Consider the following 24,965-nt stretch of genomic DNA (forward strand, 5'->3'; position numbering starts at 1 on the left):
CAATTTTCTCATGGCTTTCTCTTTTCTCTGTCATCAGTATTAAACTTAATGAGGCCTTACTATGTCTTGGTACATCTACCTCACAAAACAATGAAGAAACATAATCTACTTAGTTACTACAATTTGGTCCCCAACATTGTATTAAAGTGTTGTCTAATGAGTTTTTATAACCATTCAACTTCATATATTCCTAAAAATACATTTCCATTTCCCTCTCCCCTTCCCTTTATATCTCTAACACCAGTTTCCTACTTGATGAAAGATCCTTTGACGTCTACTCAGTGTATACAAACACCTTCATGCAAATATACTAAAACATCTGGACTTTTTTACATACTTACATGCCCTACAATCACTCAACAAATCTCCATTATTCCTTTGTAATTTGTCTATTTTTTTTCTAATCCTTTCTAAGCTGCGCTTATTGAATCTTAACATTATCATGCAAAAACTTCCTACTTATTATCTCTTTATTACTGACATGGTTCCACTGAAAACTCAGTGAGGGCTGGTCTTTCACTTATTGTTCATCTTTTCTATTCTGTTTGCTTTTACTCTGGTATCAATCTCTGATATGGGAAATAATCCCTAACCTGCAAGTTAAATATTTGTCTGGCATCTGCCAAGAACTTTTCCCCTTCCAATGTATCTGTCCCCAGTACATTGGTTCCTTGGCTAATTCTTCCAATTAATTCCAGCCACCTACTGCTTAATTTAGGGAGCCCTACTGTTTGTTTATAGATAGGTAATCAATGCTTAGAATATCAAACCTAAAAGATTACTGGTGTCCTGTCATGGTGGCAAAACTTGAAGAAGAGTGATGAACTGAGTTTTGCATTTTCCTCGCCTTCACAGAGTTAGTAAAATATATATATAGGTTCAGTGTGTTTGACCATACATCTGTTACACTGATAATTCAGTTAGCAGGATTGTTTTGAGAAAGTGCAGGATACTGGCATTTGTTTTGTGGGATCACTTCACATGGGGAGTGAGAATTTTCCCTTTCCCCACTGTTTTGTGATTTCACAGTTGATAAATATAATTGGGTCTATATCACATTGTCGAATTTTTAAAAGTTCGAACACCATATGGTCGACACCGTATGTTTGAACTTTAAAAGTTCGACAACGTAATAAAAAAAAACACAAAAAAACTTACCTGAAGGTTGTAAGCAGGGGGGCAAGCCCCCCTGGGGGCTGCTCCCTACACCCCCCCCTGCTACTTAAATATACCAACTCCGAGATCGCACTACATTGCAGGAAAAGGAAAGCTTCCCTTACGGACTTCTCTGTTGCAATGTTCGAAGTTTTACAAGTTCGAATATCTGGTTTCGACCATATAACATTTGAACCTGTAAACATTTGACAACGTGAATGGGACCCAGTATAATTAGCAGGGGATGTGGGGGCATAGCCCACACATTGGAGGTGCAGGATTCTCCTACATAAATGTTGTTTCCTTTTTTTTTTTTTTTTTTTTTTTGTTAGATTAAGTTTTGACCATTTGTAGTTGATATAGTTTATTAGTTTATACTGAGTTAGTGAAATATAACCAAATATGGATATGTCTGCACATATTCATATACTATAGAGATATATGTGTGTGTGTGTGTGTGTGTGTGTGTGTGTGTGTGTGTGTGTGTGTGTGTGTGTGTGTGTGTGTGTGTGTGTGTGTGTGCGTGTGTATGTGTGGCTTGGGGGTGTGGGAGCTTTCTTCCACATGGGGGTGGCAGGAAGGCTTGCCTCCTGCAAAAAAAAAAAAAAAAACTGTTTGTCAACCTTGAGAGTCTTGGTGTTTTGACAAGATGGTCTTAGCTGTTTGAAGTCAAATAACTGCATCTGGATTAAGCTAAATGTGACCATGTACTGTGGACCCTTAATTTGTACATTCTTACTATTGTATATCCCTATTGGAAGAATCTCCTTACTCTAGTCCTGCACTGCTGTAGCCCTTATAAAATTTTCTGCCACTTCATGGGTGTAATATTCTGTATAGATATTATTATTTTTCTTAATGGCTTGCATCCAAAATACTAATCTCTTTTTTTTAAAGAAAAATCTTTATTAAATTTTCATGTATGACATAGGCAATCATACATTTATATAAATGGAAACAAACCATATTCACATAATTTTAGTTGTAAGCATTATATATCACAAACCACGTTGACATAATTTTATTTGTGAACATTGTACATTACTTATAATCTATACAGTCATTGTCATTCAAACATTACATAGCTCATTCAAATCCTGTCTTCTTTTAAACCTTTTTCTTCCTCTGCAGGTATAGTTCCCACAATTCCCATTTATTTCTATGTAATTTGCCCCTACCATTATCTAAAGATCCCAGTTCCAGTTGTTTTATCTCCGTTACTATATTCACTACTTCTAGTAAAGATGGATTAGACTTTGATTTCCATTTTCCAGTAATTGCTTTTTTGGCAGCCACCATAATCAAACCTCAAAGAGTGTGTGTGTCAGCTACTTGGGCAGGGACATGAAGCACTGGATGGACAGAGAGGGTGTTGGATGTCTTGGCTTAGTCACTCAGCTGAAAGCTCAACTCTATAACTGTGCCAGTGGGGAGTCTTAATTGGGATCTGGAGGAAGAGGGAGAAATGACTGTGGTCTCTGTGTGCTCTTAAGGAAATTGCACTTGATGCAGAGAGCTGTAACTGGAAATACTGTGTGTACACTTGTCATCCTCTTAGTGAACGTCTCCCCACAGGTGCCACTGGTGAGGATTGAGGCTTCTTGATTACTGGTTGGTGGTGGTGGGTCATCACACCCATAAATATAGATATTGCTGAACCAATTTGTGTGTAGGTATAAAATTTACAGCTATTGGCTTTGTTTTAGTTTCATGAATTTTGATTCCCAAAAAGATCTGAAACTTCCTCAAAATGTTCCACAACACTGAAATGTCCTTTTCTGTCTTTATCAGGTATAAAATAATTTCTTGACTACCTTACCAATTATAATCTTGAGTTTCTGAGTCTCTTATTTTCTTTCCCAATGGTTCTAAATATAACGCAAATAACAAAACAGAAAGAGGACAACCCTTTATGGTTCCTCTGCTCAAACAGAAATTATCTGAGAGGAATCCACCCATTTAATTTTTGTCTCCAATTCCTTATATATTCTCCTAATCAACCTTATAATTTTATCAGGGAATGCAAATGCTTCCGTTGCCCTTCTCATAAAAAACTCAAAGCTTAGTCTGTCAAATGCTTTTCTGCATCAAGACAAACCAGCAGTATTTTCTTACATTCAGCTTCCTTCTGGATCATCAGTGTTCTATTGATATTATCAAAATGAGCCTCCTCTCCAGAAAACCACACTGATCAATATCCATCAAGTTTGGCATCACCTTTGTCATTCTTTTAGCCATTATAGACATAAAAACTTTATAGTCATGGTTTAAGATTGAAATGGGCCTGTATGAAGCTGGATCTTTTGGCTCTTTACCCTCTTTAGGTATTACAGTCACCACTGATTTCTTCCAGGATGTTGGTGCTGCTCCTCCTCTTAAAATGCTGTTAAACAAAACCTTCCAGATCTTTATGAGTTTTTTTACCTCCTAGCATCCAAACTTCCACAGAAATATCATCTATTCCTGGGGACTATCCTGTAATTAGTTATGTATCTCTATTTTTATCTAATCTCCTCCTATTCTAACTGTTAGTAATTGAGCCTTATCTACCTCTAACCTTGGCATATCTAATTCTTCCATAAACATTTCCATTTGTACCTTTTATTGATCTCCATATTTCTCTGCTTTATACAGACTTTCATAAAACTTCCAAAATATTTCTAGTACCTCTACAGGATCTCTTATTAACTTCCTTGTTATAGGCTCCCTAAGCTTGGTGGCAACACTTTCTACTTTTTGTTGTCTGAATTGTTACACTAAAAATTTTTGTGCTCTGTCATTATTATCAAAAAATAGTTGCTTAACAGCAATCTTTCTAAACTCATGCATACAATGGAGGTAATTCTTTATTTTCTGCTTAGCATTCTGCAATTGTTCCTCTTCTTGTTCTGTGAGATTTTCCCTCTTCTGTAATACTTTAACAATTGTCAGTCCTCTGAATAATTCTTGTTACTTCTTATCCATATCTCTCTCTTTTATTTCCACCCTATTTTTAAACTGTACTTTAATTTTATCCCACTCCCTAGCTATATTTTCAGAAGAAGTATCTATCTTCTCTAATAACTCCCAAATTATTTACACTACCAGTTTGTTAAACTCCTCTCTTTTCAACAGATAGGTGGGAAAGTGCCAGTGTCTCAATTTTATTTTATTACCCTGCATTTTTATTTTAGCCATTATTGGTGCATGATCTGAAATAGTTACTGAATGTATATTAAAACGTTCAATTAAATGCGCATATTCCTGTGAAATATAAGTTCTATCTAGCCTAGGCCAGTTTTTGTATCTTGAGAAATAATATGTAAATTCACTCTGAACTCCTACTACTGAATTGACATCTTCCATGCCAAATATCTTCATAAATTTCTTCAAGAATCTACCCTCCATTGTTATGTTTTCCCTTCTGGGCCCTCCAGACCCATCTTCAATGATGAATATCAAATTCCAGTCTCCACCTATAAGTAATATTCCCTGGTGAAAAAATGATTATTTCTCCAAGAATTTTCTTAAGCACCATTATAACAGTTTCAGGTGGAATATAAATACATGCCAGTATAATCCTCCTCCCTTGCCAGTAGCCCCTTACTACTACAAATCTACCATTATTATTTTTTTATCATTGTATATCACTATTGTAGCTCCTCTTGCAATTAATATAAGTGCTCCTCTTTTCCTTTGTCCCAGTTATTCTGCTGAATAACCATCCTGAAAACCTTTCTTTATCAGATTCACATGTTCAGTCTCTCATGTAGCATAGCTATATGCATTCTACATTTTTTAATATAGTTCACTACCCTTTCTTTTTTGTATACATCTGTGAGACCATTAATGTTTAAAGATAGTACAGAAAGCATAATGATATTAAAAAGTTATTATTCTCTCCTTTTACTTGTAACAGCTTTTTTATTTAAGTATCTTGTTACAGCTTTTGCGTTACATCTACACACTAATGTTTGGTAGGTTGATCTTTTATACAGTTGTCGCTTGTCATATCCATTTGAGCCTATGTCACATCTTACAAAACTTTCTGTTTTATTGCAAAAAAAATACATCTCCAATATATCCCCAAAACCTATTAAATTAATAGTAACACATACAACCATGTACATCTTCAAATATTGAAGTTTTACCCCTCCTAATAGGAACAATTGTCCCAAACTGACAGCCACACTCATAGGCTTGGGTTAACCTAAAAGGAAAGTTATCCATGCTAAGATGCATGGTACAGTCTGTGCGTCTAATGGGAAAACACTTGAATGCTTTCAGAAAACATTATCTCCTATCCATTGAAAGAAAGAAGTTTTCTGTTTTATTGCTCTTTATCAGATTGCCTCAGTGGAGAAATGAGAACCAGATACAAAGTTGCTTCTACAAGCATTTATTTATGTATTTGCTAGAATAATGCTTTATTATATTTAATGTTCTTTTTTATTTGCTTTTTCTTAAAACGTGTTACTAGATTAAGCCAAGATCCTTAATCCAGTAATTCCCATATGCAGGAATGAGAAAAAGCACATCATTTTTTTTTGTATTTCACTCTTTTTACCAGACTTTTCTTATTTTGTTTTACAATGGAGTACCTACATTTATTAAAACTGAACAAGGAGAAAGAGAAAAGAAGGGAAAAAGGGGCACCCATTTACTTTAGCATCCCCACTACACTTGAAAATAACTGAGAAAACTTTACTTCATAGCATGCAGATTATCTCATGCACTATAAAAATATTTCTGTTAAGAACAAAATTTTGTTTTACTTACAGTTAACTCTTTCCTTCCTATTCCTCTCTCCTATGTGTTCATCTAAACGTCAATGACATGAAGTAGGGCATATGCTTTAGAGTCCCCAAGTTAATCAAAAAAGTCCATTATTTCCAGGTTTTCTTGTTCTGTCATGTTTCACAAATATAATTAATGCTTTGTAATCCCACATTTATATGTCAATTTCAGAGTTGCTGGTTTTATTCCAGTTTATCTTCATCTCCCAAATCCAGTCTCTGCTTCCTTTACAACATATTCTTAGTTCTTCTAATCTACTCTTGTGCTTTTTTCCATCTCTCAAGCATTTCCACTGAAACATTAGAAAAGGTTTCATTGGCACAGTCTCTCTGTGGTCTTTATTACCAGAAGAACAAGAAGAAAAATCTCCTTCTGCTTCACAGCTGTGTTTTTGTTGGACAAAATTTTGTATTTCCTCCTTAGTGTGTTCTACATCAAAAATGATTTTGCCCCTCCAAGAAAGAATATTCTGAAGATAGCAGAACCACAGGGCAGGAAAAAAAACAAAGAAAACTAACCACAAATAGCTAAAGATGCAAAGAAATGTTTATTTTATTCGACTATAGCGCTTCAGCCAATGCTTCAAGGAGTCAAAAGTTAAAACACACACACACACACATATATATATATATATATATATATATATATATATATATATATATATATATAAACAGACATACACACACACACACACACACACACACACACACACACACACACACACACACACACACACACACACACTTCAATAAAACAATTAAAACATTAATTAAATACTTCCAATTAAGATCAGTGTTTGATCCATTAGGAGTCAAAGTAGCATACGTCAATATAAATAAGGCTTTTTTTATATAGCAGCTAATCTTTTATAGATATCAGTTCCCCCAAATTCACACAAACATGTTCCAAAACACAACCTTTTAAAACTCTAAAATCAATGTTATGGTATTTTTTTTTTTAATAAAGTACTAATAGATTATCTTTATGATTATTTTTAGATCTCTAACATGTTCCTGAATCCTAACTTTAAACATCCTTTTAGTCTCCCCCAAATAAAATTTATCACACGGGCATCTAAGGATATAGACTACACCCACAGTATTACATGAAAAACTTTGATTAGGGTAATATTTGAGTCCATTAACATTCAAAACACTATTCACAAGAAGTGGACAAATAGAACAAGCCCCACAAGGAAAAGTACCTCTCCTAGAAAGACTAGTTCTATTAATTATAACTTCAGGTGCTTTAATTTACTATGCACTATGCACTATTAAGTTCTTTAACTTGAGTAAAGTGTAGCTATCATTTCTAAGTCTTTTGGATTAAGCACTTGGGCTTCAGACCAGTTGTTAGGAAGGTTTGTGGCCTGCACTGTGGTGGCAGGACAGGTAGCTTACATCCTTCTAAGTTGGGAACTGCTGATTGAGAGCTCAGTGTCTGTTATTCTAAAAGTGTATTAGTTCTGGTTTAAGCACTTGGGCTTCAGGATTGCGGTCTGCACTCTTGTGGGAGGAGAGGCTGGACTCTGCCCTTCTGAGCAGGGAATTTCTGGTTAAAGGCTTATAGTGCCTGCATATTCTAACTGTTTCTTACTGAAATTGGTACACCTTGTTTGCTGTAGTATAGACTAGATCCAGGCCTGCTGAATCTAGCTTTGTTTGTATGCTTGTTGTTTGTTTATTTCCTTGAAACGCTAATTCCACCTAAAACATGGCCTTTTAGCACTTCTGTGGATCCCTAGTGATATCTGCATTGCTTACTGTACTTATTTCCTTGTTTCACTTGAAAGAAAGTTACTGCTTGTCATTTTTGAATTTAAGTTACCTGTAACACATTGCATTTAAGTTACCTGGCACTTGCTCACTAAAGCAATTATATAAGTCGGCTCTAAAAAATTAAAAGCACTACACCCTCACAAACTCCCCTTGAGTACCTTGTTCCCCATTGGCCCTTTTTTTCAATTATAAAGGAATTCCCAATACTATTCTAGCATGTCCAAAGGTCAGTTGTCAATCTCCTCTCCAGTCCAGCTGGTGAATCTGGGAATCTTGAGGCAATGTTACAGCTGCCTCATGTACACAGACAACCCTCTCCTCCTCCCAACAAATTCCAACACATGTGAGAGATGCAACCATATAGCCAAACTGGAGGCTAAGCTCTCTCAACTCAGTACTGGCGTAACCAGTCAGGAAGAGAAGGAAACCACACTCACTACAATTCCAGTCTCACATAGACCTACCACGACAACAAACCAAACACATAAACACACAAAAACATACTCGGAGGCTCTAAATAAAAATCTACCTAAGCAGCAGAGACCTCCAAAGCAGACACCCAAGCAACCGCTACCCCAAAACAAAACACGTGCAACACATAGCTCACAAAGCCAGTGTGCCGAACAGTCACAGCCCTTAAGGCTAAACAACACACCTGATACACTTGTAATAGGTGACTCTGTTGTCAGGCACACTGATGTCCCGCTCACCAGGCTGAACAAGGAGAAGGTCACAGTGTGCTGCCTGTCGGGCGCTACGATCCGCCACATAACACAAGCACTCAGGTCACTCCAAGGCAAGTACAAATATGACTCAGTCATTGTCCATGCTGGTGTGAATGACCTGAGACGTACCTCCCTGGACTACATGAAAAGAGACATAGAGGGGCTCTCTGAGCATGTAGCCCAGGCCGGTATGACCCTGACCTTGAGTAGCATCTTACCCTCACCAAGAATGATGCCACAATATGAAGACAAGATGATCAATTTCAACAATTGGCTTAAGTGTTGGTGTCATTCAAAGGGGATCCAGTGCCTGTCAGCCTGGGATGACATGCTCGACAAGCCACGATGCTTTGCTAGGGATGGCTTGCACCTGTCACCCCTGGGCTTTCGGATATTGGCAAAGGCTCTTGCTACCCCCATAATGCCTTTTTTAGGCAAGGCTCAAAAGACAAACCCACCTCCATAGGTATCACAAGGGATAAGAAACTAAGAGTAATGCTACTCAACACCAGAAGTCTAAACCTCAAGATGCACGCACTCGAAACTCTCCTTAACATGGAGAACATCGATATCTGTACAGTAACAGAAACCTGGTTCAAGGCTCCCGAGAGCACCCCAGCACTACCAGGTTATACCTCATACCATGCTTTTCGGCCCCAAAACTTGGACTGAACCACAAAAGGAGGGGGAGTATCAATATTCGTCAAAAATACCCACACCTCCAGGTTGGTGGCACAGCACGAAGCATCAGAGACTATCCATGTGCAACTAACAGTGGGTAAAACTGCCTTCCAGTTTATAGCCTGCTACAGACCACCCTCCCAAACACAGGTACCCCACTCGGCCTTCCTGAGAATACTGGAAAATATGAAGGTCTCTCCAAACACCATTATACTGAGCGACTTCAACTACCCAAACATAGACTGGGAGCATTACTCTAGCTCCAACACCCTAGCCAAAAGGTTCCTAGAATTTATAAACTCAAATGCTATGGAACAACTTGTTACCACTCCCACAAGAGGGGAAAACATACTGGACCTGATCATCACCAACATGGGGACACTATGCTCCAGACCAGAAGTGTATCCCTCACTGGTAAGATCAGACCATAAACTAATCTCACTGGATATTCACATCCCGACCCCACCCCCTGCCCAGAAAACCACAGTGAAAAACTTCTCTAAAGCAAATTTCACACGCCTCAAAACTGAGGCGAAATCCTTCAAAGCCCCCGGGCCTGTAGAAAATACGGCCCAGACTGCAGAATCCTTTCTAAACGCATTCTATGAACACCTTCAGGAATGCATGGCTCATGCAATCCTAAATAAAACTAAGACCCAATCCTCCAAAGGCAGAAGTCCTGTCTGGCGGACCCCAGCCATAAACAAACTATACAATAGAAGGAGGAAGCTACTACATGATAGAGCAAAATCCCAAAAAGGGAAGGCATCTCTGATCAGTATTAGCAAACAACTACGGGCACTCATAAAATCGTCTAAGGCCAGCTGCGAGAGAAAAATTGCACAGGACACTAAGGATAATCACAAGGCTTTCTTTAGTTATGTTAGGAACCTGGGTGGGAATTCCCAGATATGCTCAGAATTAGTCCAAAATGACAAAAAATACACTGAGCCCACAGACATTGCCAACATCCTAGCTGACAGGTTCAGTGCAAACTTCTCCCCACCAAAAGGGCAAATATCTATCCCAACAGAGTGCTGCCCCCCCTGACATCTCAGATGCTCATGTAAGAGCCGCCCTCTCCAAAGCAAAAAACACAGCATCAATGGGACCAGATGGTGTCCCGGGCTGCGTTCTACATGAACTCCAAGAAGAGCTAAACCCAAACATAAAACTACTGTTCAGTCTTAGCCTTACTACAGGATATGTACCCAAAGAGTGGCTTACAGCAACAGTGGTCCCTCTCCACAAAGGTGGTGCCTCAACGGATCCTGGAAACTATTGCCCCATAAGCCTGACTAGCTTGGTCTGCAAAGCTATGGAAAGGATCATCATGGACCTCATAAATAAAGATATTGGGGACCTACAGACACTGGATCCTACCCAGTTTGGCTTTGTTAAGGGCAGATCCTGCCTCTTAAACCTGGTCGATTTCTTTGAAACAGTCACCAAGGCCATTGACGAGGGGAAGGTGGTCCACACAGCCTACCTGGACCTTGCAAAAGCCTTCGATACAATACCCCACTTGGGCATTATAGATAAGCTCACCAGCTTAAATATAAACCCCTATGTCACTAGATGGGTTGCAAACTGGCTCAAGGACAGAACCCACATGGTTAGAATTGCTGGAGCCATGTCAGACTCCAAACCAGTTACAAGTGGCGTCCCACAAGGCTCAGTCCTGGGACCTCTCTTGTTCAGTATATATTTCTCTGCGGTACAGGCCAACACGGAAGGACTGTGGCTGACCAAGTTCGCAGATGACTGCAAACTGGGCGCCATAATCAACTCTCCAGCCAACACAAGCATCCTCCAAAAGGGCCTCATAGAAACAGACAACTGGTGCCAGAGCCATGGCCTCAAGCTAAACGCCAAAAGTGTATAGTCATCCCCTTTGGCAAAAACAAAGTGCCCACAAATTACCACATAGGTGGTAATCCATTAAGTACAGAAGAAGTCATTAGGGACCTGGGGTCCCAAGTTGATAGCAATCTCTCATTTGACAACCACGTGGCCAAAGTGGTTAGAAAAACATTTTATATAGCCCACCTAATCATGAAGGGATTCACATCTAGATCAGGGGCGGTCATTGTGCCTCTTTACTCATCCCTCATCAGGCCCATAATTGAGTACAATGCCCCTTTTGGGATGTACCTTACCAGACACCTGCAGCAACTGGAAAGACCCCAAAAGTACCTCACCAAGAGGATCAAAGGGCTCAAACAGATGCCATATGCTGCCCAGTTAAAAAAACTCCAGCTCTACTCAGTGGCATACCGCCTGCTCAGAGGCGATCTGTGCCTGACGTATAAAGCCATGTCCAACCCGGAATTAATGGACATGCTGCACCTCAGAAAATCCAAATCCCATCGAGCTACACGCTCAAGAGACTTGAACCTCAGCACTGAAATAAATAGGACATGCTGGAGGGACAGATTCATAACCCAGAGGATCCCTTCACTCTGGAATAAAATCCCAGTCCAGGTTAGGCAGAGTCCCACATTGACTCTCTTCAAGAGGAATCTTGATGAGTGGATGGGAGATCGTGGGTTTACCCCGGCTATCACTTCTGTGTCACTGTTAGACAGAGGCACAGTATACTAACCTCAAAAAAAGGCATAGCAAAATTAATTTAAAATGGGTGGCGAAAGCCAAACACACTCTGGCTAGGCTTATAAATGCCCTAGGGCAGATAGCCTAGTATGAACCTATGAACCTATGAACCAATACTACATCCCTTTTTATAAGAAATGAGAAAGTTTATTTGAATAACTTTGGCCAAAATATTATCCTTAAATAACACAGGCCAAAAGTGCTCTAAAATCTCCTTAATTCTACTACTAAGAATGTTATAAGTTGTAACAAAATAAATATCCCTAGAACTGTTACTATTATTCCTATTATTAACAAATCTCTAAACACTTTCAAGAAAAAACAGAAGGAAAATCACATTCATCTTCCAGCACCTGTTTATCCCACTTATTGCACTTGTCATAACTAACACCATTTCTATTACAAATAACCCTACATAAGGTATTATTAACTATATTTCTATCATATCCTCGCTGAATAAACATATCAAATGTATGTCCTACTTCTAGGTTGAACTCCCAACTATCATTACAAAGCTTATTCAAATGGGAAAATTCACCATAAGATAGAGAAGCCAAGAGGTGTGTGTGTGTGTGTGTGTGTGTGTGTGTGTGTGTGTGTGTGTGTGTGTGTGTGTGTGTGTGTGTGTGTGTGTGTGTGAGTGTGTATGTATGTGTGTGTGTGTGTGTGTGTGGGGGGGGTGATGACTAGTACCAAATAAAAATTCGCTACTAACCCCATTTTTCCTACATACAGAAGTAACAATGGACCCATCAGATGAACCTTTAAGATGTAGGTCCAAAAAAGTTAACTTCATTACCCATCTGTAAGCCATCACAATTTAAACAAAATATATTGTTATGTAAAATTCTAATAAACTCTTCAACTTTATCCATACCTCCTTTACAGACAAAAATCAAATCATCATTGAAATGAAAATACTTTACCCATATCTTATAAAAAATTCTTATTGAAACATATTCTCAATTTTAAAAAAAAATGATAGTTAAGTTAGCATACATGGGAGCAAAGGCAGCTCCATTAGCCACTCCCTGAAGCTGATAAAATAATTCCTCATTAAAATCAAAAATATTATTCTCCAAACAAAACTTAATTAACTCAACAATAAAAGCTGCCTTAGGACTATCCCCTAGGAAGTACTGTAAAGACTGTAAACCATAACAGTGGTTTATATTAGTATACAAACTTTGTACATCTAATACCACCCAGTACATTTCAGGTTCCCATCTCAAATCAGAGATTTTATTAATAAAATCCTGGGTGTCCCTAATATATGAAAGTGTGTGTTCTTAACATAAAAAAATAAATACTGATGTAAAAATATGCCAATATTATGGAGGAAGTACTTACAGGCCGCAACAATAGGTCTACCAGTCAAAATCTGTAAGCTTTTGTGGGTTTTAGGTAGACAATAAAATACAACCACTTCGCAGCCCTGTACAGAAAATTTTCTATCAACATCATTTTGATTGAAATAGCCCAACCTATAACCTTTTTGTAGTAACAATTGATACTTATCAATGGCTTGCTTATAAGTACTTATATCACAGTGTTCATAAATTGTAATAAGAAGTTATGTACCTACCATAACGTTCCATGTTAGTTGTCTTCTTCTCGCCTTCTTTCTTGCTGGATGGGTTTGGAGCCGATCCTCGGCTCTGACTCGGCCAATACTAAAGCTCGAGAGCTAATTCCACGGGCTCGAGGCTCCCCTATATCCCACAATGCTAGGTGGTAACTACTCAGATCTCGTTTGATAGCTAAACCAAGCAGTTCTGGTCTCCACAGTATGGAGAACAAAGAACCCACCTCTATATAAACCTGAATGTAAGCTACCACAAACATAAAAGGGGGAATAGAGGTGGTAGAACATGTGGGAAGGAAAACTCCAAAGGAAGATCCCAAAATTTCCTATTGGTCTGTCCAGGCTAGGGGGAAGGAGGGTGGGACGCAAGAAAGAAGGCGAGAAGAAGACAGCTACCATGGAACGTTATGGTAGGTACATAACTTCTTAATGTTAAGTTGTCAATCTCGCCTTCATTCTTGCTGGATGGGACCGCGTCCCTAGCACCTTATTCCGGGTGGCCTATCGGAACAGACTCTTGAGAACAGTGGAACCAAAGTTGGCATGGTTTCTGGAGGCCATATTCAATGTGTAATGTAAAATGAAGGTATGAGGAGAAGCCCAAGTGGCTGCTGCACAAATGGAATCTATTGGCAGCCTGTCCTGAAAAGCTACAGATGTAGCTAATGCCCTAGTTGAATGAGCTCTAGGTCTTGAAGGCAGTTTTTGATGTCTGATTTCATAGATAAAGGTAATTATAGAGGTAAGCCATCTTGAAAGGGACACTTTAGTAACTGGAAGGCCCAATTTCACTTCCGCATAAGACAGGAAAAGCTGATCAGATTTCCTGAACTGTTTAGTCCTTTCTAAATAATATCTAAGTTGGCGGTGAACATCTAGAAAATGCAACTTTTGTTCCGACCTGTTGGAATAGTCAGGGAAGAAGATGTGGAGATCAATCATTTGGTTCAGGTTTGTCTCAGTGGAAACCTTAGGTAAGAAGGACGGATTAGTCCGGAGGGACACCCTATCTTTGTGGAAAACTAAGTAAGGAGGATGACTGCACAGAGTATGAAGTTCAGATACCCTTCTAGCTGAAGTTATGGCTACTAGAAAAAGTGTTTTCCATGAGAGCAACTGGTTTGAAGGGGGGGAGAATCAAGGATGCCAGAACCAAATTCAAGTCCCATTGAGGTGGGGGATCTTTGATTGGGGGCTTGAGCAGAAAAACACCTCTTAAAAAGGCTTTGCATAGCTTATGGGACATGATACTGGAGTCTGAGACACCTACATGAAAATTAGATATAGCAGCTAGTTGTACTCTAATGGTAGATGAAGAAGAGCCTAAATGAAAGAGCTCTGCCAGAAAGTCTAGGATAGACTGGATAGGTGCAGTGAAGGGGTCTATATTTTTTGATGCTGCCCAGAAGGAAAAACGTTTCCACTTACTATTATAAATCTTCCTGGTAGAAGATTTGTGAGAGGCTATCAGGATGTTTCGGACCGAATGAGAGATTAAGGAAGCCTGGCTAGGGTAGGAATTGGAGAAACCACGCTGTGAGGTTGAGAGAATGAAGGGAGTGGTGCAGCTGGCCCGACTGGTGGGTCAACAGATCTGGCACCGGGTCCAGATGCCAAGGCTGCTCCAACAGGTAATGATGGAGGAATGGAAACCATATCTGTCGAGGCCAGTAAGGGGCAATGAGGATCATTGTAACTCTCAAGGCAATAGCTTTCTGAATTAATTGAGATATCAGTGGAAAAGGGGGAAAAGCATACAGAAGTCCCCGGGGCCAATCGTGGACTAGAGCATATCTGGTGGGATGGCCTGGTAATGGGAAGAGAGTGAAGAAGTCATGACACTTGCTGTTTTGGGGAGTAGCAAAAAGATCGCAGCAAGGCTGGCTCCATCTTTGGAAGACTTCCTCCAGCACTGATTTCTTTAGAGACCACTCGTGGGGCATGAAAATGGCCCTGCTCAACTTGTCCGCAATCACGTTGGACTTCTCGGGAATGTGAGTTGCTATCAGAAAATGCTGAGAAGAAATCACCCACTGCCAAAGTCTGAGTGCCTCTCGACATAAGGGGTAGGATCTGGTTCTGCCCTGTTTGTTGATGTACCACACTACGGACATGTTGTCCGTCTGAATTGCAATAGTCCCTATGGGAAGAGAGTCCTGAAGGGCTTGCAATGCTAAAAGCACTGCTCTCATCTCTAAGACATTTATGTGCAAGTGGCACTCAAAAGGTTGCCACGTGCCCTGGACTGTCCTGCCCTGATAATGCCCCCCCCACCCGATCAGGGAGGCGTCCGTTGTCACCATGGCGACTGGGGGGGAGGAATGAAAGGTCTGCCCTGGAGAACTTGAGGTGATGTGATCCACCAAGACAGGTGATTCTTGCATGATTGAGTTATTAATATGATGTGAGACATCGGGAGCTGTTGGAAGGACCATTGAGTAAACAGCATCCATTGGAGGATCCTCATGTGGAAACGAGCTAAGGGGAGAAGGGTGATAGTAGCTGCCATGAGTCCTAATACCTTCAAGACTACCCTGGCTTTGACCTTGTTGCATTGTAATAGAAGGTAAACTTGTTTGCGGACATCTAACACTCTTTGCTCTGTCAGTCTGGCGGAAAGATTGAGTGTGTCTAAGGTGGCGCCTATAAAGGTAATAGATTGACAAGGCGACAAGGCAGATTTTTCGAAATTTATTGAAATGCCTAGAGCTTGGCAAGTTTGGATGGTGAAGTCTCTGGATAGAAGCAGTTGATGTCTGGTGGTGGCGGTAAGGAGCCAGTCATCTAAATATGGAAACACCTGGAATCCTTGATGTCTCAAGTGAGCCGCAACCACAGCCATGCATTTGGTAAACACTCGGGGGGGCTGTAGTGAGACCAAAGGGCCGGGCTCTAAACTGGTAGTGACTGGCTCCCAGCCTGAAGCGGAGAAACCTCCTGGAGCGTCTGTGCATTTTGATATGGTAGTACGCATCCTGAAGGTCTAGCGAGCACATCCAATTGTCCTGACCCAAGAAGGGTAGAATGGACTGTAGCGTGACCATCCAGAATTTTGTTTTTTTGATATAATTGTTTAACTTGCTGAGATCCAGTATAGGTCTCCAGTCCCCTGTTTTTTTTTATACCAAAAAGAATTTGGAGTAGATTCCGGATCCTTGCTGGTCTGCTGGGACTGATTGGATAGCTCTTTTTGATAGCAGCTTTGATATTTCTAGTGCTGCTTGTTCCCTTAGACCGGGTGGAACGTCTGGAAGGGATCCTTTGGGTTGGAATGGGATGTGAATAAAGGGAATTTTGTAACCCTCGGATATGATTGACTGTACCCATTTGTCTTGGCTGAGGGAAAGCCAGGCTTTTGGGTACAGTGATAATCTTCCCCCGACTGCCTCCGAAGGTGGATGCTGAAAGGGTTTATCAGAGAAAGTTTCTCTGCTACCCTGGTTTTGCGGACCTCCTCTGCCTCTAGGGCGGTGTCTATTGTTATTCCCCCCTCTGCCTCTAGAGGGGAATCGACCTTGTGCGTCAGATGAGACTCCCTGAGGTTTGCGAAACCACATTTTTCCTCCCCTCTGACCTTTTGGATAAGGTCTAGAAGGGGTAGAAAAATGGACTCCCACGGCAGAGAGAGTCTTACCTTCCACCTCACACCTAGTCAATGTATCCTTCACCTGAGGACCAAACAATGTTGAGCCATCAAAGGGGGAATTGGTGAAGGACGCCTTGAAAGGGTCCGCAAAATTGCAAAGCCGCATCCAGGTGTGACGTCGTAAAGCTACACCTGTGCCTGCGGCCCTACTCGCCCCATCAGCAGCATATGAGATAAATGCACAAACCCGACTGGTCTGGTTCTCACTTCATCAGAACAAATAACATCAGCTGCCACTTCATTTTTATGTAAATTAAAACATTGCAATTTAGACAATAAAAATTCCTAAAGGCATAGTCAATTAATACAATCTAAAATTGGAAGTACTAACGACAGCGTACTTTATATGCATATGATAGGTTCATAATAAAATGTATGTGATACATATATAATACATGGTCATGGCACTCTACAAAAACCAATAATATTTCAATAAATGAATAAATAAATAGAATAATAAATAAATAAATAGAGTATGATATTAAACCATATAATAGAAAGCTTAATGGCATAAGATATGTATACCTTAACTAATTCTAAGGCGTTTACTTCTTCATTTCATGTGTATGATCTATATTCTATATGGAATCTCCCCTAAGATATAGACACTCAATGTTACACTATCTACTATAAATATATAATAAAATACATGACATAATAAATGACATAATAAATAAATCATTAGGTTTCAAAACCTGGTCTTAATGACTATATTAGTATAAAACCTTTCTTACTAATGCGATAGTTATACTTGTCCCATCATCATTTTGTTTTTACAAATTTTAATCATTTTTTAGTTAGGTATTATATGATGTATATATGGTATTTTTATGTATTTAATGGAACTGGATTATGGATTATGGATTATTTATTTATATATATATATATTATTTATATTTATATACACATATATTTATATTTCATTAATTATTTATAACATGATGACCACATATATGCTTGTATATTTTGAAACCTAATGATTTATTTATTATGTCATGTATTTTATTATATATTTATAGTAGATAGTGTAACATTGAGTGTCTATATCTTAGGGGAGATTCCATATAGAATATAGATCATACACATGAAATGAAGAAGTAAACGCCTTAGAATTAGTTAAGGTATACATATCTTATGCCATTAAGCTTTCTATTATATGGTTTAATATCATACTCTATTTATTTATTTATTATTCTATTTATTTATTCATTTATTGAAATATTATTGGTTTTTGTAGAGTGCCATGACCATGTATTATATATGTATCACATACATTTTATTATGAACCTATCATATGCATATAAAGTACGCTGTCGTTAGTACTTCCAATTTTAGATTGTATTAATTGACTATGCCTTTAGGAATTTTTATTGTCTAAATTGCAATGTTTTTGGCGCCTTAATTTACATAAAAATGAAGTGGCAGCTGATGTTACTTGTTCTGATGAAGTCTACCCTTTGGTGGATGAAAGCGCTTAACATACTGTGATCCTCGTGGTGGAATGTGTTTGTCGTAAATGTTGTTTTACGTTTATTAACGTTCATCGTTTATTAAAGTGTTTTAGTTGGGTAGCTGCGTGTAGCCTTTATTACCAAGAACCAGACCAGTCGGGTTTGTGCATTTGTGAGTGGAGTTCTCTTTACGTTTTTATTCAGCATATGAGATAAGCCGCATGGAGGAGTTAACAATCGAATTCAGGGTTGCCAACTGGGAGTTCATTTTGTCTTGGAACCCCTCAGCTGTTGGATCCTGTATAGCCTCACCCATATCTTTGAGCAAATCTCTCTGGAGATGGGTGAAGTGACACAAGTAGTTCAGCGACCGCATTGAAAAGGTTGCTGATGAAAACATCCACTTACCATACCTGTCCATGGTCCTAGACTCCTTATTAGGAGGATGGACAGGTACCGATGGTTCAGCTAACTCCTTCTTAGTGGCTGCGGCCACCACCATGGCATCAACAGAGACACCTTTAGATAGAAACTCTTTCTCCTTAGGGGCAGTAATAAATTTTGATGGCCTCCTTTGGGTAGGTTCCACTGAATCAGGGGCCATCCAAGCCTTCCTTGCCACCACTTCCATAAGGGGTCAAAGGGAGGGGACACCCAGGAGGTGGAAGGGCGAGAGCCAAACACCTCAAAGTAAACTGACTCGTCCTCTGAAGGGTTAAGGGTGGGCCAGTTCCCCCTCTGTTTCAGGATTTCAAGGATGTCAGCAAAGGAGACATCCTCAGAGGGGGACCGAGGGGAACCTTCAGATTCCTCCAAGTCAGTGTCAGAGGTGATAGACTCAGGAGAGTCAATGTGCTTCCTCTTGCACTGTCTCTTCCGAGGGGGTTCTCCTACCAGATCAGGAGAGGCCTCGGAAGAGGAGGAAATTCCCAATGGGGAAACCTGAGGAGCTGGCTCTCTGCGGTCTGATACAAGGGGATGGGTAGAAATCACCGCAGGCACTGAAGAGGGAGGAGCTGACAGAGCCGACTGTGGGGTAGACACTGGGTCTAGCACGCTCCGGATGACCTCGAAGGTGCCCCTATCAGGCAAGGCCGGAGGTCCCCACTCCGAGGAGACAAGGACCCCCCCGGCACCGACAGGGATGGCTCCGAGGCCAATGTTGGAGCCGAACTCACCAGCGCCGACGCTCCGAGAGGGAGAACGGGGTCGGACAAGGGTCCGATGCCACTCGCCCCCTCGGAGCCGATGAGGGAAGCTCGACGCCGAGATCCCTCCAATGAGGAAATCGGAGCAGACGACGGAGCCGAAAGGGAAGGTATCGGCTCCGAAGCACCGACAGCCACGGCTCCGATGAGCCCCGGCTCCGAACTCAAAGGAGTCGGAGGAGGAATAAAATCAGGGATGGAAATAGCTGCTGACTGTTGAGTAGGGCTATGCAGCATTTGGGCCAGTGCCTCAGACTTGAGAAGTCTACTCACCACCCTTTGTAAATCATGGTCGGACAGCCTGGAGGACCGAGAGGAATGAGACCTATGGCTCTGTTCCGATAGAAGAGGAGATCCTGGAGCCGAATGGATGGAGCCGATGGAAGGGGACCTAGACCTCCTCTTTGAAGGTGGCTCCGATAAGCCTATCGAAGCCAACTGAGTCTTGTCAACCTCGGCTCCAGCCGGAGCCGAGGTGATGGTATGAGATTTGGAAACATCGGCTCCAGCCGGAGCCAATGTCAAAGCCATTTTAATGCTTCCAGGGGACGGCTCAGAAACTGGAGCCGACGGTCTGGAAGTCTTAGAAGGCTTCCCCGACACAGACTGGGTCGGTGGGCCTTCAGGCTTTAACAAGCCATGTAGAATCAACTTATTTTTGCATTCCTGCAGGACTCTAGGGCTGAATGCATGGCACATAGCACATGAGTCCTGCAGGTGCAAAGGTCCCAGGCAATATACACAAGAAGTGTGACCATCTGTCAGAGACATTTTCTGACAGCACGAATCACACTTCTTGAAGCCTGAAACCTTGGAGTCTTTAGACATCCTAAAAGCTGAATGAAGAAAAACACACAGACACACCCTTAACCAAAATAAAAATCCAGTCACACTGCAGGACTAGGGGAAGGAAAGGGAGAGGGCCAAAGGCCTAAAAGTTAAGAAGGGAATAAAAAGGGAATTCTAACACAAAGGGGACCCAATTTAAACTAATGGAATACTTTAAATAAAAACTATACTAAATTGAAAAAATAGGGGTTGAAATTGAAGTTTCTGAACAAGAAAACTTACTAACCTGCCCGAGCCGGTAGAAGAAGAACCTCGTCAGCTAAGCGGCAAACGAGATCTGAGTAGTTACCGCCTAGCATTGTGGGATATAGCGGAGCCTCGAGCCGGTGGAATTAGCTCTCAAGCTTTAGTATTGGCTGAGTCGGAGCTGAGGATCGGCTCCGAACCCATCCAGCAAGAATGAAGGCGATATTGACAACTTAACATCATCATTTAAAAATCTATAACACATTTACATATATTGTTTATAGTTCATCTCCACAATTCTGTTGCCCTTATCTGAGGGCTTAACAACCAATTCATTATTCATGTTTAAACATTTCAAAACCTGCCATTGTTCTTTAGAAAGGTTATATACATAGGTTCATAGATAGGTACTAGGCTATCTCCCGAAGGCATTTATAAGCCTAGCAAGAATGTGTTGGCTTTCGCCACCCCCTTAGATTAGTTCCCTGTGCCTCTGTCCAGCAGAGCCACTAAAGTGATCCCCAGGCTAAACTTTCTGTTTCCCATCCACTCGTCAAGGTTTCTCTTGAAGAGTGCTAGCGAGGAGCTCTGCCTAATGTAGATTGGAATCTTGTTCCAAAGCATGGGAAGTCTCTTGGACAGGAATCTATCCATCCAGCACATCCTATTTATTGTTGTGGTGAGGTTTAGATTCCTAGAGCTTGTGGCTTGAGGGATTAAGGTTTTCTTTAGGTGGAGCATATCCATCAATTCTGGGTTGGACATGGCCTTATATGTCAGGCAGAGATCACCTCTGAGCAGGTGGTATGCAAGCGAGTATAGCTGGAGTTTCTTCAGTCGAGCTGCATAGGGCATCTTTTTGAGGCCAGTGATCCTCTTGGTGAGGTACTTCTGTGGTCTTTCCAGCTGTTGCAGGTGTCTTGTAAGGTACATCCCAAATGGGGCATTGTACTCTATGATGGGTCTGATGAGTGATGAGTAGAAGGGCACAATGACCTCTTTTGATCTGGATACAAAGCCTTTTGTGATTAGGTGGGCCACATAGAAGGATTTTCTAACCACTTTGGCAATGTGATTATCAAAGGAGAGATTACTATCTACTTGAGTCCCCAGATTCCTTATTACATTTTCCATATTTAGGGGACTACCACCTATGTGGTAGTTTGTGGGTACGTTATTTCCAAAAGGAATAACTATGAACTTTTTGGCATTTAGCTTGAGGCCATGACTTTGACACCAGATATCCGTCTCAGTGAGACCTTTTGGAGGATGTCTGTGTCAGCTGGTGAGTCAATTATAGCCCCTAGTTTGCAGTCGTCTGCGAACTTGGTCAGCCATAGTCCCCTGTGCTTGTGTGTACCTCTGGGAAGTATATGCCGAACAGGAGGGGTCCAAGGACTGAGCCCTGGGGAATGCCACTTGTAACCGGTTTAGAGTCAGACCCAGCTCCTGCAACTCTCACCATGTGGGTTCTGTCCATGAGCCAATTGGCAAGCCATCTTGTGACATAGGGGTTTATGTTCAGGCTGGTGAGCTTGTCTATAACACCAGAATGAGGAATAGTAATCATCTGAGTAAAAAAAGAAGAAGGAATGGTGTTGAAGGCCCTTGTGAGGTCTAGGTAGCCTGTGTGTACCACCTTTCCCTCGTCTATAAACTTGGTAACTGTCTCAAAGAAGTCTACCAGGTTTAGGAGGCATGATCTGCCCTTAACAAAGTGGAACTGGGTAGGGTCCAGTGTTTGGAGGTTCCCAATGTCTCTGTTAATGGGTTCCATGATAATGCACTCCATAGCCTTGCAGACCAAGCTAGTCAGGCTTATAGGGTGATAGTTCCTGGCATCTGTTGTGGCTCCACCTTTGTGAAGCGGAATAACTGTTGCTGTGCACCACTCTATGGGTACATAGCCTGTGGAGAGGCTGAGTTTGAACTGTGTGTTTAGGTGAGGGGTTAATTTGTCTTTGAGCTTGTGTAGGACACAGCCTGGGTCACCGTCCGGTCCCACTGATGCTGTGTTTTTGGCTTTGGAGAGGGCTATTTTAACCTGAGTGTCTGTGATTTCAGGGGCTCTACATTCTTCTGGTATGGTTATGGGCCCTTTCAAGGGTGAGAGGGGGGTGAAGTTTGCACTGAATCTGTCTGCCAGGATGTTGGCAATATCGGTTGGTTCAGTGTATTTTGTGCCATTGTGCACTAACTCCGAGCAGATCTGAGCATTGCCACTTAGATTATTGACATAGCTAAAGAATTCCTTGTGGTTATCTTTATAGTCCTTGGCAAGTTTTCTTTCAAAGCTCGCCTTGGATGATTTTATGAGGGATCGTAGTTTCTTGCTGATACTGATCAGGGATGTCTTCCCTTCTTGGGATTTTACTCTTTTCTGTACTAGTTTCCATCTTCTATTGTATAGCTTGTTTATGGCAGGGGTCCACCAGACTGGTTTCCTTTTCTTGGAGGAGTGAGTCTTGGTTTTGCTTGGGATAGCACGATCCATGCATTCTTGTAGGTGACCGTAGAATGCATTAGTAAAGAATTTTGCAGCTTGGACAGCGTTATCCTTTAGCATGGGGGCTTTGAAACTTTCCACCTCTGTCTTAAGTAAAGTGAAGTTTGCTTTTGAAAAGTTTTTCACAATGGTTTCCTTGTCCAGGGGTGGGGGTGGAATGTGGATATCCAAAGTGATTTGTTTATGGTCAGATCTAACCAGCGATGGTTTGACCTCTGGTGTGGAACACCGGTCACCCATGTTGGTGATGACCAGGTCCAATATGTTGTCACCTCTGGTGGGAGTGTTGACCAGTTGTTCCAGAGCGTTTGAGTTTATAAATTCTAGGAAATGTTGGGCAAGGGAGTTAGTACTTGAGTAGTTCTCCCAGTTAATGTTTGGTTAGTTTAAATCACCCAATATTAGGGTGTTTGGTAGGACCTTTTTGTTACACAGTGTTTCCAGAAATGCGGAATGGGGGTCCTGGGACATTGTGGGTGATCTGTAGCAAGCTACAATTTGAACTGCAGTTTTGCCCATTGTTAGTTGCACGTGGATAATCTCTGAAGCATCATGCTGTGTCACTAACCTGGAGGTGTGGGTATCCTTGATGAATATGGGTACTCCCCAGCCTTTTGTATTTCGGTCCGGGTTCTGTGGCTGAAATGTATGGTATGAGTTGTAGCCTGGTAGTGTTGGGGTGCTCTCTGTAGCCTTAAACCAAACAAAATTACCTTTAGCTAGAAAATTATTAACCAGTACTTCAACAGAAAAGTTCAAAGCAGAAGAAAAATTCTGAACAATTTCACTATGAAATGGAGGCAAAAGGGTACTTTTATAAGAAACTTTTGAGGTGTCTAAAAGACAATATGCATTAGGCTGAACATCGTTCCATTCATCCTGGTCAGAAATACAAGAATAAAAACTATCCTCTGAACTTGTATTAGACATATCATTGCAGCCTTGTTCCATTTGTGAGAAATAATATACAAGATGTAATTTTCCTAACCAGTCTAAACAATTCACATTTCACATTGTGCAGACGAGCAATAACAGTAGGCATAAATTATAGAACCAACTCTAATACAGAAATAAGAGTTTCACTTAGAACAATTCCTGAAACATTAATAACTGAAGTAGTTGTCTTTACACACTGTTCATAGTCACTGGCATCTACCTTTTTTAAACTCTTGTTTTGTTTGTCCATCAACAGAGCTTTGTCCTTGTCCAAAATGGCTCCTTTTCTTATCATTTGGGGCCCCATAGGTACAATCAGCTGCCTTCCAAAATCTATCCTCATGTGCCAATGGATCCTGGGTTTGTGGTAATGGAGGATATGTTCCCCGATCACTCTCGCCGTCTGCACTGGAATAACTCCCTTCTGATTACGCAAAGGAAACGGTAAGTGGCTTTTTAAAAAATATTCTGAAGATAGCTGGGTACAGCAGTTTGAATCTCACTCCTGCTTCTCAGCATTCCCTGATTACTGTAATAAATTCACTCCTCTTCTGCCTGGTGTATAGTGAGTAATCATTTTCTACAAACACTCTACTGCCTCCTACCTTTTGTACTTTGTTTGTCCTTCTGCCACAGTTTTGTCAGAATCAACTCCTTCTGCAGGTAGGATTGCATCTTTACTATTAAAGGGCTAGGTTGCTTTCTCATGGCCAGGTTTGGAGCATACACACTATGTGCCCTTTCAATCAACAACTCCTGCTGTAGAATACCAGTTCAGTTGCTTATTTGTGCTTTCATAAAATTAATACATTCTGTTCCTTCCAACTTCTCTGGTACAGCTGAAAATCTCAGGTTTTCCCTATGTGCTCT

The sequence above is a fragment of the Protopterus annectens genome, chromosome 6.part0, assembly GCF_019279795.1.
Source record: "Protopterus annectens isolate FY-2018-M chromosome 6.part0, PAN1.0, whole genome shotgun sequence".
NCBI classification, from domain to species: Eukaryota; Metazoa; Chordata; order Ceratodontiformes; family Protopteridae; genus Protopterus; species Protopterus annectens.